The following is a 13,094-nucleotide window of genomic DNA, read 5'->3' as shown; positions in this document are numbered from 1 at the left end:
GTGCTCTTGAGCATTTTTCTTGATTTTAATCATGATGCAAAGACAGAGGAAGAAAGCGCCTGCACAATTTCTGTTGTAATTCTTTCCTACTACGTGTTTCCATTCGAAACAATATATTTTCCTCCCTTGATTTGTTATAGGTTTTCCATTGTCATGTAAAAGTAAGTGTTCTTTGTAAAAGGTTGAAAGTTCTTACTGCAATGTTTGTACCCAGTAAAGTTGTTTTGTCCAATTTTGCCGTAGAAAGATATTCAGCTAACAGAGGTATGTTTTGGGGAGGCATAAACCTCCCACGGCATGTCTGGTACAAAGTCCTTGTGCTGTTCCCCAACAAATACGAGTTCTTTGTAATAGGGAGGTGAAGACTGATTCCATTTCTACCTCTATACTCGTTCCCACATTCTGCATCCCAACCCTACTCAGAACTTGAAAGCTGTCACTTACTGATGTCAGCCAAGTCGGTACGCATGGACTCTGGACCTACACATTTGTTCTGTTTTTGAGCCATGATGTCACACAAGGCTAACTGGCAGACCACCTGAAGGGATAACTTTTTGCCTATAGATGGAGGTGGAGGAGCAGAAGACTGGGAAAGCAGGAAAAAGCTGCCTAGTTTATTGGTTACGTGTTTGTGAGTGGAGTTCCACTGTTCTTCTTCTGATTTGGCCCAGCAATTGTGATTTAGATTTCTGGGTAATTTTGAGAAATGTGGAATGGGCACATATATTGACTTAAATGTAGACAGTGTTTTGAAATCTTATAGTGAATTAATGGTAAGTCATGAACTTTTTTGGTCAATATCTTCAAAGGAAAGTGGCTGGAATGTTTTTAAAGGCAATGTTGCATTCAGAGGGATATAACAGCTTTCAAAAAGATTGTATTAGAAATTCTATAATAATGTTCTCAAAAGGGTATCCTCTTCTACAGGAAAAAGGATTGTGTTTGGCAGGAGGCTTATAGGCTGAAGGGGGACGAAGATAGGCAGTGCAAAATCAATGACCATCTCTGGAAATTTCTATTTGCTATTTTCAATCTGCTTAAAATCCAGAGAGGAGTGTTACAGGACGGCAAATCGATGACACAGAACGCCCTGGGCAATTCATAAAATTTATAAAACTAGCTCAGGGAAATGTTGGGTTGTGAGAAGAGCAATTTTTTTATATATATATAATCTGTGCTGAAAGCGCACATGCATTTGGAAAGAGGATGTTTAGAACAATGAATGAAATGATAACTCTTCGGCTATGGCATGATCCATTGTTAAATTTCATTAAAAATGATGTTCAAAGGCAATAGGAAGCAATCGGGTGCTAAAGTTATTAGCTGCTAAGAGAATAACACGTGCAAGATAATGGGGAGGATGAAATGAGCCGAAAAAGAAAGACTGGCTGCTGAAGGTGTGGGAAATGATTAAAATAGTTACCAGCATTTAGAAAGACTCCTGGTAATACATCTTTCGGAATAGAAGTCTAGAGACAAGATAGCAGCACGTCTCCAGCCTTGGTTCCAAAGAAGCTTGCTGGAAGAAATCGCATTGATTTCAATTGGCTCTTCTCTCTAGCTTTTGTGCCTCCCGACACTGTTCCAGAGGACTGTGGAGGGAACAAGAAATGGGAAGGGGCTCAGTGGGATCCAGCAGAGGAGAAAATAAAAAAAATCTCAGCCCTCAAAGTCCACGGATGGCTGGATACGTGCCATTGTTGCATAGGTACCTGCAGTGTAGCAGACAGATTGTCTTTTATCTGTTCCCATCTTCAACTATACTTCTTATCGATTTACCCAATAACCTGCCTTTCTGCACAATGGGAATTAAAAGCAGCTTAAATCATTTTCCCTTCCTCCACTTTATCCTCATATGAGATACGCTATACCGAGAGTTTGTGAGTGGCCCAAGGTCACCCCACAAAATTTCACAGCAAAGGGGAGATTAGAATATCTAGGGCAGTGGTCAACAACCTTTTTATCACCGGGGACCAGTCAACGCTGGACAATTTTACTGAGGCCCAGCTGATAGTCTTTTGCCAAGGGATGTCACCGCCACCTGAGCCCCTGCTCCACTTGCTTTCCCACTAGTGCCCCTGACTTCCACCAGTGCCCCTGACTGTGCAGTGCCATGCTGAGGGGGAGCCCCAACCATGGGGGAGCCCCAACCATGGTGGATGCCGGAGAGCACCAAAGGCGAGCCAATGGTTGAATGGCAGGGCAGCCCCTGAGGCAACAGCCAGGGAGGAGGACGAGGAGGAGCTGTGGCCCCGTACCGACTGATCCATGGACCAGTCCCGGTCCGCAGGCTGCGGGTTGGGGACAGCTGATCTAGGGTACAGTGGGGTTGATCCTAATCTGAAACCCAAGCCACTGCACCATACTGGCCTTCATGGAAAGACTGCTGTTGGATAGGAGGAAGTAGCTGGGCGTGGGTGACTCATGGAAGTTGCCCGCTGGTCTCAATGACTCCTCCCTCAAAGGCTGAAAAAGCACTGGAAAGGGCCTTCCTCCTCACAACAATGGTTGAAACAATGTTGGAACGGGCCCTTCCTCACCACACTTTTGCCAGCCTTGGATTTTGCCAGTAAAAGTGCTGGCAAAAACCAAGGCAGGCAATACTGTTATGGGCATTTACTTCTTAAAGCTACAGGCATTCCTTTTTTAATTTTCAGGGGGGTGTTTTAACCCCCCCCCCCTCACAAGGATTTAGATTTCTAATCCTTCTGCAAGCACAGGGCTTTCCTCTGAAACATTCTGTCTTGTCTGATTATGGCCCCAATCTCCAGATTTAAGTACCTACAGACAGGACTACACTGTGAATAAAATATATATTGATATCTATGCTTATTATCAACATCACAAAGTCTGGAGCTGCTTAGGTCCAGAAATTGGAGTCATAACACTCAAGAAATATATTTCTAAAATCCTGAGAAAAGCCTCGTTTGTGGGGAAATCTGCAATCAGGTTACGGTTCCAGACTAAGATCAGAGATCCATGTTTAAATCCCTATTCTGCCATGGTCTCTTGCTGGGTGACCTTGGGCCACCCAGCAATCTACTTCATAGGGTCTCAGCTCAATCTACTTCATAGGGTGCTTGTGAAGATATACTTTAAAATAGTGATGTAAGATGCTTTAGGTCCACAGTGAGAAGAAACGGAAGGTATAAAGGGAGTAAATAATAGATATTGCTGAAGATAGGGGTTAGATGAGATATAGGTTGGATGGTGAGTGGCTAGGGAATGAGTGGATGTGGGAGCTGCCAGGAGGGAGGAAAAGAGGAAATAAGGCAGGGCATGAGATACAGGGGAAACTGAGATGTCCTCCACCAGTCCTTGTGAGTCCCCCATCACACAGCTGGGTTGGGCCTGCAACTGGCACTGTGCAACTTGACCTGACTTTTCCAGGGAGAGGCTACCATGGAAGTGGCAGGAAGGAAAACTGAAGACGGGGTCAGGGGGAGGGTGGGCTAGCTGGTGAAAGAAGGAAAGAAGGAGGCAGGAAAAGGCAGAGGCAATGAGGGCTTTCAGAGAAGGGAAAGAGGAAATAATGGAGGAGGGCAAGTAGGATGCCCCCTACAAGTCCTTGCTGATCCCTTGCCCGCCTATAGCTTTATATGCGGCCTATTGAACTACAATAGTCAGCTTCATCCTATAGGTGGACTCCCTCTTATCTACGTGGTCTTATGCCAAGACAAATTGCAGCTGGAGGTCCAGATATGTCAGAAACTTCAGTCTCCAGTTTATACAGGAGCAAAAAACCTCTGAGTCAGCACAAAAAGACTGCCAGCTCTGGCCCTCAGGTGCATGATCGGGGTGCCCTGCCTCCCTGCTACCATGTCAGCAGAAACCCAAAGGGCTTTTAAAAAAACAAGAACATTTTCTTCTCCTCTCTTCAGATAAGGAAATCTCAGAATTCCTTGAGATAGAAAAGCATCTCAGCTTAAATGCTGAAGTAAGCAAAATTAATTGTGAATTCTTCCTTTCATTTTAATAATATGCAGATACCGGCAGTTTCAAAGGAAGCCCTCACAGCAACTTCAGAATTGTTTTGAGCATGAGGAAATCATAGTAGAGACATCGAGCTGGAGTTTGTGGAAGGTCACTCTGTGGAAAAACAAAACTAGGTCAAAAAATTGCAACTATACAGCAAGACCCTTTTTGTGATCATTATTCTTTGTTCTGTTTTTGTATTTCTAAATCTTTTTTTAAAATCTCATGAATATCTAAATCATAGAATCAGAGTTGGAAAGGGCCATACAAGCCAACCCCCTGGTCAATACAGGATCTGCCTAAAGCATCCGGGATAAGTATCTGTCCAGCAGTTTGAAGACTGCCTGTGAAGGGAAGCTCACCACCTCCTTAGGCTGTTGATTCCACTGCTGAATTACTCTGACTGTGAATTTTTTTTCTTGATACCTAGCTGGTACTGTTCTACATGTAGTTTAAAACCATTACTGCAGATCCTATCCTCTGCTGCCAACCGGAATCTTTCCCTGCCCTCCTCTAAGTGGCAGCCTTTCAAATATTTAAAGACAGCAATCATGTCATCGGGTGATGGAACATCGATTGGGTCCCCCCTCCCCAAACCACCCCATCCTACAGTGGGAGGTAGCTTTTCCAACTATTGCGCTGCAGGAGGAGGTGGGCTGGGCTGGGTGGGGTTAGTTTGTTCTAGTTTTAAATTGTGTTTTCATCTGTTGTGAACCACCCTGAGCTGGCTGGCTGGGAGGGGCAGTAGATATAAATCTAATAATATAAAATAAATAAAATAAGATGCCTCGGGGCATACATGACTAGGCATTCTCTTCTTCTATCAAATACATGTTCGTTTACCAGACACTCACATCCATTTCAGACATCCAGGGATTGTTTGGGCTGGCAGTTTCTTGAAATGCTAGGGGTTAAGCAATTAAGTATGTCCTGAGCTCGTCCCAACCAATGGCAGCAAACAAGCAGGAGGGTCACGTGATGAAGGCTGTAGATCAAGAGGTGCAAATTACATCTTATTTGAAATTGCAAACATTAATAATTCGAGAGCCTCTCAAGGGGGAAATGAGCATCGCAATCAGGAAATTCACATTACAAGGATATTATTTGTGAGTTTCTTGGCATCTCTAGTTAGCTTGTGGTTGATTCATGGTTATTCGGGATGATTTATGGTCCCTTCCATTCTTATGACTTTGTGACAAATTGCTATTCTTTACTCATTTAAATTAATCTTTGTATTTGAGTTCTAATTCAGCACTATAAGTTGTTGATAGAGGAGCTCCATTGTAGCCACAGCTGTTCTATGTGGGGAGACTTATTAGGAAATGCAAGGTACAATTTGAAATCCAATTCTATTCAAGCCATAAGCTGCAGTCCTATGCACATTAATTTGGGAGTAAATCGTATTGAACCCAGTGAGATTGAACCCAGCTTAAACTTGCTGCCATAAAGGCATTCTCAGCCTCTGTGTCCCCATGGCACTGCTGTATATAATGTGAAGTTTGCATATTGCTGTTTTAATTATCCATTGGAGGATAAAATGAGTTAAATGGCTTCTGTTATATGATTCACCATGGAGTTTTGCCTCCTTGTGTAGTACAGAAAGTTCCTTGCTTGCTAAATTTTTAGAAGTCATTTATTCAATTACATCTTTTAGCCTTTCTCTCCCATAAGAGGATAATTGATTGGAGAAGATACTTAGAAACATTCTTTCATATTCATTTTCTCTGTCTGAGGATTTAATGTGTGTTATTACCATCCTATGTGGTTTTAAAACCACATATTTTGTAATCACTTCTGTGTTTCTTATTATTTTGTGCCCGCTGAAGAAAAACTCACCAACAAAATTATAAACCACTATTTCCCCATTGCGGTAAACTTTTTAAACCTCACTGAAATATGAGAAAGGATTGCTGTTTGGTGGGATATGAAAGCATTCTGCACCCAAAGCATTTTAATACCCTTCTCTCCTCTGTTTGCGTTAACTCTGCTCATGTTCATTTATTTACTTATTTACCTGCCTGGGGGCTCTTTGTTTTGTGTCTGCGCATGTATGACCTCTTCTCTTTTTTTACCCGTGATTTTATATTTTTCCAAGTAAAATATTAACACAGCTAGTAATTTCAGTGGGCATCTTGCTAAATTCCCACCTTGTCCAAACTGAGGACTGTTCCACAAACGACTGGAGCTCTGCAATTCACGGAAGGAAGGAAGGAAGGAAGGAAGGAAGGAAGGAAGGAAGGAAGGAAGGAAGGAAGGAAGGAAGGAAGGAAGGAAGGAAGGAAGGAAGGAAGAGGTTGATTTAACCCTTTGCCCTCTTGTCATACGGCAGCTCAAAATCTCCCTCCCAAAGTTACTTTTTTTCCATTCACGGAAGAAGAAAAGGGAACTCAAACTTCCCCCACGGTGTGGCAGGTGCTATGCAGGCCTGAACAAATGGTGTCAGTTCAAGGGGCAGCCCCCTGACTCATGCAGGTGGGAGTAGACTAGAGAGGAGCACCAGCTGGCAGGAACAAGCAGAGGTGGGGTTAGTTGCCCCTTGGCAACCTACGTACTGGGAAGACCTCCTACACAAGCTCCACAGTAAAGGGGAGTGGGTGTGAATTGGGCCCCTATGGATCCCCCATGAGTATTACAGGTCCCAACTTGTCTGTCACTGTGGGTTCAAGTCAAAATCTCATCTCAGATCATGGCCCCGTGGGCTAAGAAGGGCCATGGAGGTCTCTGTCAGGCTATCGTGTCCGCTGTGATGATTCCAGAGAGAACAGCCTGTTTCAGCATTGCTCCAGAAGCCCCACAATTCATTAGCGATGGATTCCTTCTTGCTCAGGCTGCAGTGAAACTATTTGCCTCTGGTGCTGCTGACAAACCGACTGCAATTAATGCCATTCAGATGGATCTGGGCTCTCGCTGTGCCTTAATGAATACGCCTCGGTAGAAAAGGCCAGGGAAACAGCTGATGTGTCACTTCCTTTCATACACTCTTTTTAAGTGCTTGACTCAGCTGAGAGGTGACCAAGTGTATCCTGAATTATTTTCCACTGGCGATATTACTGGAGCATCCCTCCCATTTGGAGAGATGCTGTGCCAGTGATTGACGAACATGCATTTTTCTCCATTAGGTGCTATGCCTTAAGAGAGAAACCTGCAGGTGCTTTGATAAAAGCGTTGGTCCCCGAGACAAATGAAAAGAAACTTCACTTCTCTCAGGCTTCTGTTCCTTGACAAGCTCTATTTAGAAACACATTTGTATGACTTCTCCTTTGGGGAGCTTTTAAACAAGCCCAGATGCTGCCTTGTGGGAGTTGCTCACCCTAGATTACCACTAAATTTCTAACCACCCCCACTACTACTACACACACCACCATCACTCTTACCTGGGGGAGTAGCCTAACTCTCTCAGCCTCACCTATCTCACAGGTGTCTGATGTGGGGAGAGGAAAGGGAAGGCGATTGTAAGCCGCTTTGAGCCTCCTTTGGGTAGAGAAAAGCGGCATATAAGAACCAACTCTTCATCTTCATCTTCTTCGTCTTCGTCTAGACGGGACCCTGGGAGGTCTACAATCAGACATGTCCAACTGTTTTAAAAGGCAAATTTAGGGTCCCCAACTCTGGGTTGGGATGACTTCATAGAATGGCAGGGGGGAATTGGGAGGACTTGGCAGCATCACATCAGTACCCACTACCATTTCCAGCACAAAACACCCAAGTGTCATGAGTGCAATGGGATGAAACAATGAGTTTTAAGTGAATCATAGATTCATAGCACTGGAAGGTACCTCCAGGGTCATCTAGTCCAACCCCCCCACACACACACACAATGCAGGAACTCACAACTACCTGCCCACCCACAGTGACCGCAATTTCATACTCAAGTGATGAACCCCCCACGCACCAAAAATCTCCAGAATCCAGCCTAGCTTGGAGGAAATTCACCTACCATCCCACCAACCCTGGGTATGCAAGGAAGGGCAACCAGAGACAAATACTGGCACATCACTTCAGGCCCACCCTCTCACAGTTGCCTAGGGCATCATTAGCTCAACACAATTATGTCCCTTCCAGTCTTCTGCGGGAAGGGTGTCACACATCACTGTGATGCTGACATGACTGTCCCAACTCCCAGCATCTCCCAGTATTACCTTAAGAATAATGGTAGTAAGGATATTCAGAGGGAAGAACTGTACAAAGTGTGCCAGTATTCCAGAAGGAGGCACTACAGTAAGTTGGACAGATCAGATCTCTCCATGTCGTTCTCCTTGCCTGTCCTTCTGCTACCTCCTTGTTTACCTAGAACTTCCTTCCAGCAGCTTCCTTCTCTCTCGTTGACCTCCACAAGAACAAGTACTTGCCAAATCTCTCTCCATCCTAACTTAAATAGAGAGAATACCTATAATGCCTTCCCTCTTACAGTATGGGTTGTTTTTTTAACAATTAGAGCAGAATCACTTTAAAGAAAGAGGCCTCATGTGGACTTTATTATAAAAGCAGATTCCCCCTTCTGCTACTGCACAGCCAGCTCCTACTAACAGAGGAGAATAGGTTTCAATGGGAGAAATGGACAGGGCTGGATGAGACCTTCCTTCCTCTGCACTCAACCATATCGCCAGCCTGTACTGGAGACTGACATGGCTGCCTTGAAAAAAAAATCACTGGAAATATCTTTTCATACAGCTCATCAATTACAGATGTTGTTAATGACCTGGACCTTTCTTGATTGTATTTGAATTTAACTGATTCATGGCCCTTTGCCTCTGCTGTTCGCAGTTTTTTGTCTTCATATCCTTATGAGAGAGACAGAGAGAGAGAGAAGCACAGGCATGAGGGCTTCCTGGCCCACCAGGAATGGAGGCTGCCCCCCCCCACCCCCAGGGCACTTACATGTGGCCTGGTCAACTGCCAGCGATGCCAGCAGAGAGCCCCTGGCTGGGGTGGAAGGGTGGGCCTCTCAGGACTGTGGGCCCACTGTTTGGGCCAAAGTCCTGAGTGGGCATGGCCTGTCCAAAGCAGGGCCCAATCGGGATGTGAGAAGCATGATTGGGCACTGCCTCGGACAGGCCATTCCCAGTCTCCGCCCACCCACCCCTTAGGCTGTTATTTTAACAGCGAAGCACTGTTAAAGATAGATAATTCCAGTATTAATAATAGATTGTGCCAATTTACCCAAGATAGATGTTAAATTAACAGACATTTAATTTTTAATCCCATTTTTTAAATTGTTTACCCATTGACCGCATTGGTCACCTAACTAACCCTAGTATGTCACAATAAGTTCTGTTTTCTAGAAACGGTCTTTCTTTGATATGCGACTAAACAGTCAATATGTGGATAGTTGAAGTTTTCCATTTTCTTTGTTGGGAACATATGCTCTTTGCCTGCATTCCTCATATCATTCTCAGTGAATGGATGGGGCTATGACAGAATTTGAGATTTGAATGCCAAAGGTCCCAGATTTATTCTCTGGTATCTCCAATATCAAGCATTGGGGAAGATCTTTCTCTAACCTGTGATATAAAGTTTATCTGGAGAGCTGCACTATTAATGCAAAGTGGATCAAAAGTTTCATATTTAGAGATGAACCTCAAAACTGTTGTCAGTCAGAGTGATGGTACGTCCCTAGTACTATTCTAGTTTTTGGACTTGGCATTTCTACCCACAGTGCTTTTTGTGAATTCATGTTGTGTCTCTTCTTTGGCACACAGAGCACAACAACCTCCAAAATGCCCTTCTGTGTCATTTCTGTACATTTTATATACAGGAATAGCCCCATACAATGGATTTTCTCCATGTTGCAGACAGAGTGTTATATTGTATTAGATTAATAGCAACAATATGAATACTGCCAGCTGGATCTAGAAGTCCCACAACACAGTTCCAATTTGGGGGGGATTAGATTCATGATTTGAATCCAGTAGCACCATGGAAACAAACAAGATTTTCAGGGTATAAACTTTCAAGAGGTAAAGCTCTTGCCAGGTATTTGATGAAGACATCTTTGATTCTTAACAGCCTATACACAAAAACTCTTGTTGAACTTTATGGTGCTACTGGATTGGAAATGTAGTTGTTCTACTGCAGTCCATCATGGCAACCCTCTGAAACAACATTCAGACCTATGTGTCACATTACCCCACCTGTTTTCAATAAAAGCAGCTTGTTTGGGGCTCCAGCCTAAAGAAAGACAGGTTGGGAAGAGCATAACCCATTTTCTGGTGTCTCTTTTTCCTCTGAAAGTTTAATGTTTGAGAGGATTTCCTCCCTGCAGGAAAAAAAAATAGAGCACCATTAGGACTGTTGGTCACAGTTGAAAATTACAAACTTCCAGCTGAAACTATCACACCACATCCATAATCTTCCTGGCCTTGAGAATCGGGTGACCTTGAGAGATAAATCTGGTATCGGCTGGCTGCTTTAAAGCTCCCAAACTATTTAAGGAATACCACCCTCCTGACAGATTCACATGTTTGCCCATCTGCCTCCTTGAATTCACTGCCTGAACATTTCACAGGAAATAATATATGATACAAATTGATGTGTTTGTATGCCATCTTAATTCTCTCATCTTCTCTCAAAGACTCCTCAGAATTCTATTTTGGTGAAATGGTGAGAACACTCTTTTGACGAAGTGTAAGCCACATATGTGTGCTTTTTCTTAAAGCCTATATGACAATTTCTTTGCCTGTATATCTTGTTACATTTGATACCATTTTACCCCTTTGTCTTTGAGGTAAAAGAGGCAGCCACTCAACAGAAATGGGCAAAATGCAGGAATTTAGCCCAGAGTTGATTGGACAGTTGGGTGTCCCAGATCAGTGTTAGCCCCGACCGTGACTGTCTCCCAATATAACTCTACTAGTAATCAAGCCCGATGCCCTCGAAATGCAGCGGGTGCTAGCAGCCGGCAGAGGCTTTCCGGGGCTGGTGGTAGGGTTAGGGAGCCCTCCCCCCCCCCGCAGCCGCCTCTGCGCGTGTCCAAGGCGGGTCGTCTTCGCCGCCGGCGTCACAGCCGTGTTCAGTGGTGTGTCTGCGCCGGCGCCTACCTGTGATCATTGGGGTGAGGGAGATGTCCGCGGGTGGCTGGCGGTGGGTGCGGAGCGCCGGTGTCAGCGTGGGTGAGCGGGCTGTGGGCCGGGAGAGAGGTTGGTGGGCGGCAGGCCGTTGCGGGCGGCGCGGCTGGCGGGCGTCCTTTGCGCGGGCTCTTCCCCGCGTTGGTTGTGGGCGGCAGATGCCACGTCGACGTCTCTACGCTCAGCGCTCCTGTTGGCTGCAAGGCAGAAAATGGCGGCGGGAGGCTGGCGGTGGGGCCGAAGTGCGGGTTGTCTTCAGGGCAAGCGACGGCGGGCTTGGAGCTTGGAGAGGCGCGGACGTTCGCGCAGCCTTCTTTTGGGGAGCCTCGAGCTCCCTCAGGCGGCAGCCTGACGCAGCGAGAGGCACTTTGCGCCTCTGACGTGCCAGGCCAGCGGTAAAGGCAAAAGCAAAGGGAGCAAAGGGAGCAAAGGCAAAGGGAGTAACTGCGAGCCGCGCTGTGCGCGGCTCACAGTTACTGGGGCTGGGAATTGGAGGGACCAATCGGCAGGCGCTGTGCGCCTGCTGATTGGTCCCTCCGATTGTCTGTCCGGAGGAAGGGTCCAATCCGGACCCTTCCTCATCACGGACACATCCCACCCTAGAACCCCTTAGCCTTATGAAGAGTGGCTATGATGGAGATAAAATGGAGGTGGGGAGAACCATGTTGTAGGCCCTTTTGGATCCCCGTTGGGGAGATAAGAAAGGTATAAATATCTAAATACATATAAATAAACTGACAGCCACCAGATCTTCAGATCCTATGGTCTACGTAACAGAGGCTGCAACGAAATCACATGATTTTTTTGCAATGTTCTCTCTAAGATTACAGGAAACTCTCATTATGAAAAAAAAGAGTTTGTTTTTACAAGTTTATGGTTGTGTCAGGAAAATTTTTTTTCCGTTGCCAAAGTATTGGTTGGTTAATTTTCTGTAGTTCTTCAGCAGAAGAATGTGACATAAACATTTCATCAACAGCAAAATACTCCACACATTTAATTTCAGGGTTTGGGGGGGGGGATGCAAAGAGACTGTCAGCAACAATTTCAATGGGATCATTTTCAATGTAGGAAGTGATTTTTTTTGTCAAATTGTTTTCCTGAGAATGGCATCATTGTTTATAACTGGCACTCCTCCATCTGTTTAAGAAAAAGCTGCAGCATCGAGGTTAAAATGAATAGATTCTGCTATAGTTCACGATGCTGAACTTAAATTTTTTAAGGGGAAAAAAGCCAAAGGAAGCCACTTTCAATTCCACTGTGTTGCATATAAATCAAAGCTGGTGCTTCAGCATTTCCAGAGGAGTTACAAGGTCCTCTTAGGACTTGTGCCTCATTCTCATGAACCAGCCTGCCTCCTGCCTTTTTGTCTCCTTTCCCTTTCCCTCACTTGCTCTCCTGTCGCTTCCATTTCCTTCCAGTTGGTTCTCACTTCCTTCCACTAAGGGTTCTTTCCTGGTAATTAGGGTGTTTGGTTCATGAAAAAGACACTGGATTTGTTTGCTTAACTGCTGCAAGGGATCCAAACTAGAGGTCATCCTTCCCAGAAGAACCTCGAGGAGCAAAGCCTACAGGAAACACCAATGGCAGCTCCATTCCTTGACCAGCCTTGAGTGGGCTGGTGATGTCAAAGCCTTCATCTGCACAAGTGCAGCCATCATGCGCCATGAATGTCCTTGCATAAATCAGGCAGCACAACCCCTAGGATTCCTGGCTCTTATTTTAGAGTTGCAGGTTAAAGAGAACTATTTTAAAGGGTAATCAGAAATGGAGACTTGAGCAGCAGAATCTGTTAACAGATCTGAGACTAAGATTTTAATTTGATCTGTAGGTGTCTCCCATTTCAGTAAATTAAATCCTTGTCATGTAACATTCCAGGACCCAGGATACAACACAGCAAAACAGAAGTCCAGTGTCACCTTAAAGGCAATAACACTTATTCCAGAATGAGCTGCTATGTAGCCTTGCTGAACCAAAGTGGGACTGGATTTGTGCCTGGCTGGGAAATTTCCTAGGAACTATATATACACCCTCTTGTGTGATCTCTTAAAACAGAGG

The 13,094-nt window shown here is 44.9% G+C and overlaps 1 long non-coding RNA gene across 1 annotated transcript; it reads right to left on the bottom strand.

The window, feature by feature from the left end:
• Window positions 1-4,845: 4,845 nt before the first annotated feature.
• Window positions 4,846-11,420, bottom strand: LOC143840642 (uncharacterized). The gene is made up of 3 exons (XR_013232275.1): window positions 11,013-11,420; window positions 10,107-10,231; window positions 4,846-4,960 (listed from the first exon to the last, which is right to left on the bottom strand). It is a non-coding gene; the product is annotated as an uncharacterized LOC143840642 (long non-coding RNA).
• Window positions 11,421-13,094: the final 1,674 nt, after the last annotated feature.

This window comes from Paroedura picta, chromosome 6 (genome assembly GCF_049243985.1).
Source record: "Paroedura picta isolate Pp20150507F chromosome 6, Ppicta_v3.0, whole genome shotgun sequence".
In the NCBI taxonomy this organism is placed as follows: Eukaryota; Metazoa; Chordata; class Lepidosauria; order Squamata; family Gekkonidae; genus Paroedura; species Paroedura picta.
This window is presented reverse-complemented; position numbering and strand designations above follow the sequence as displayed.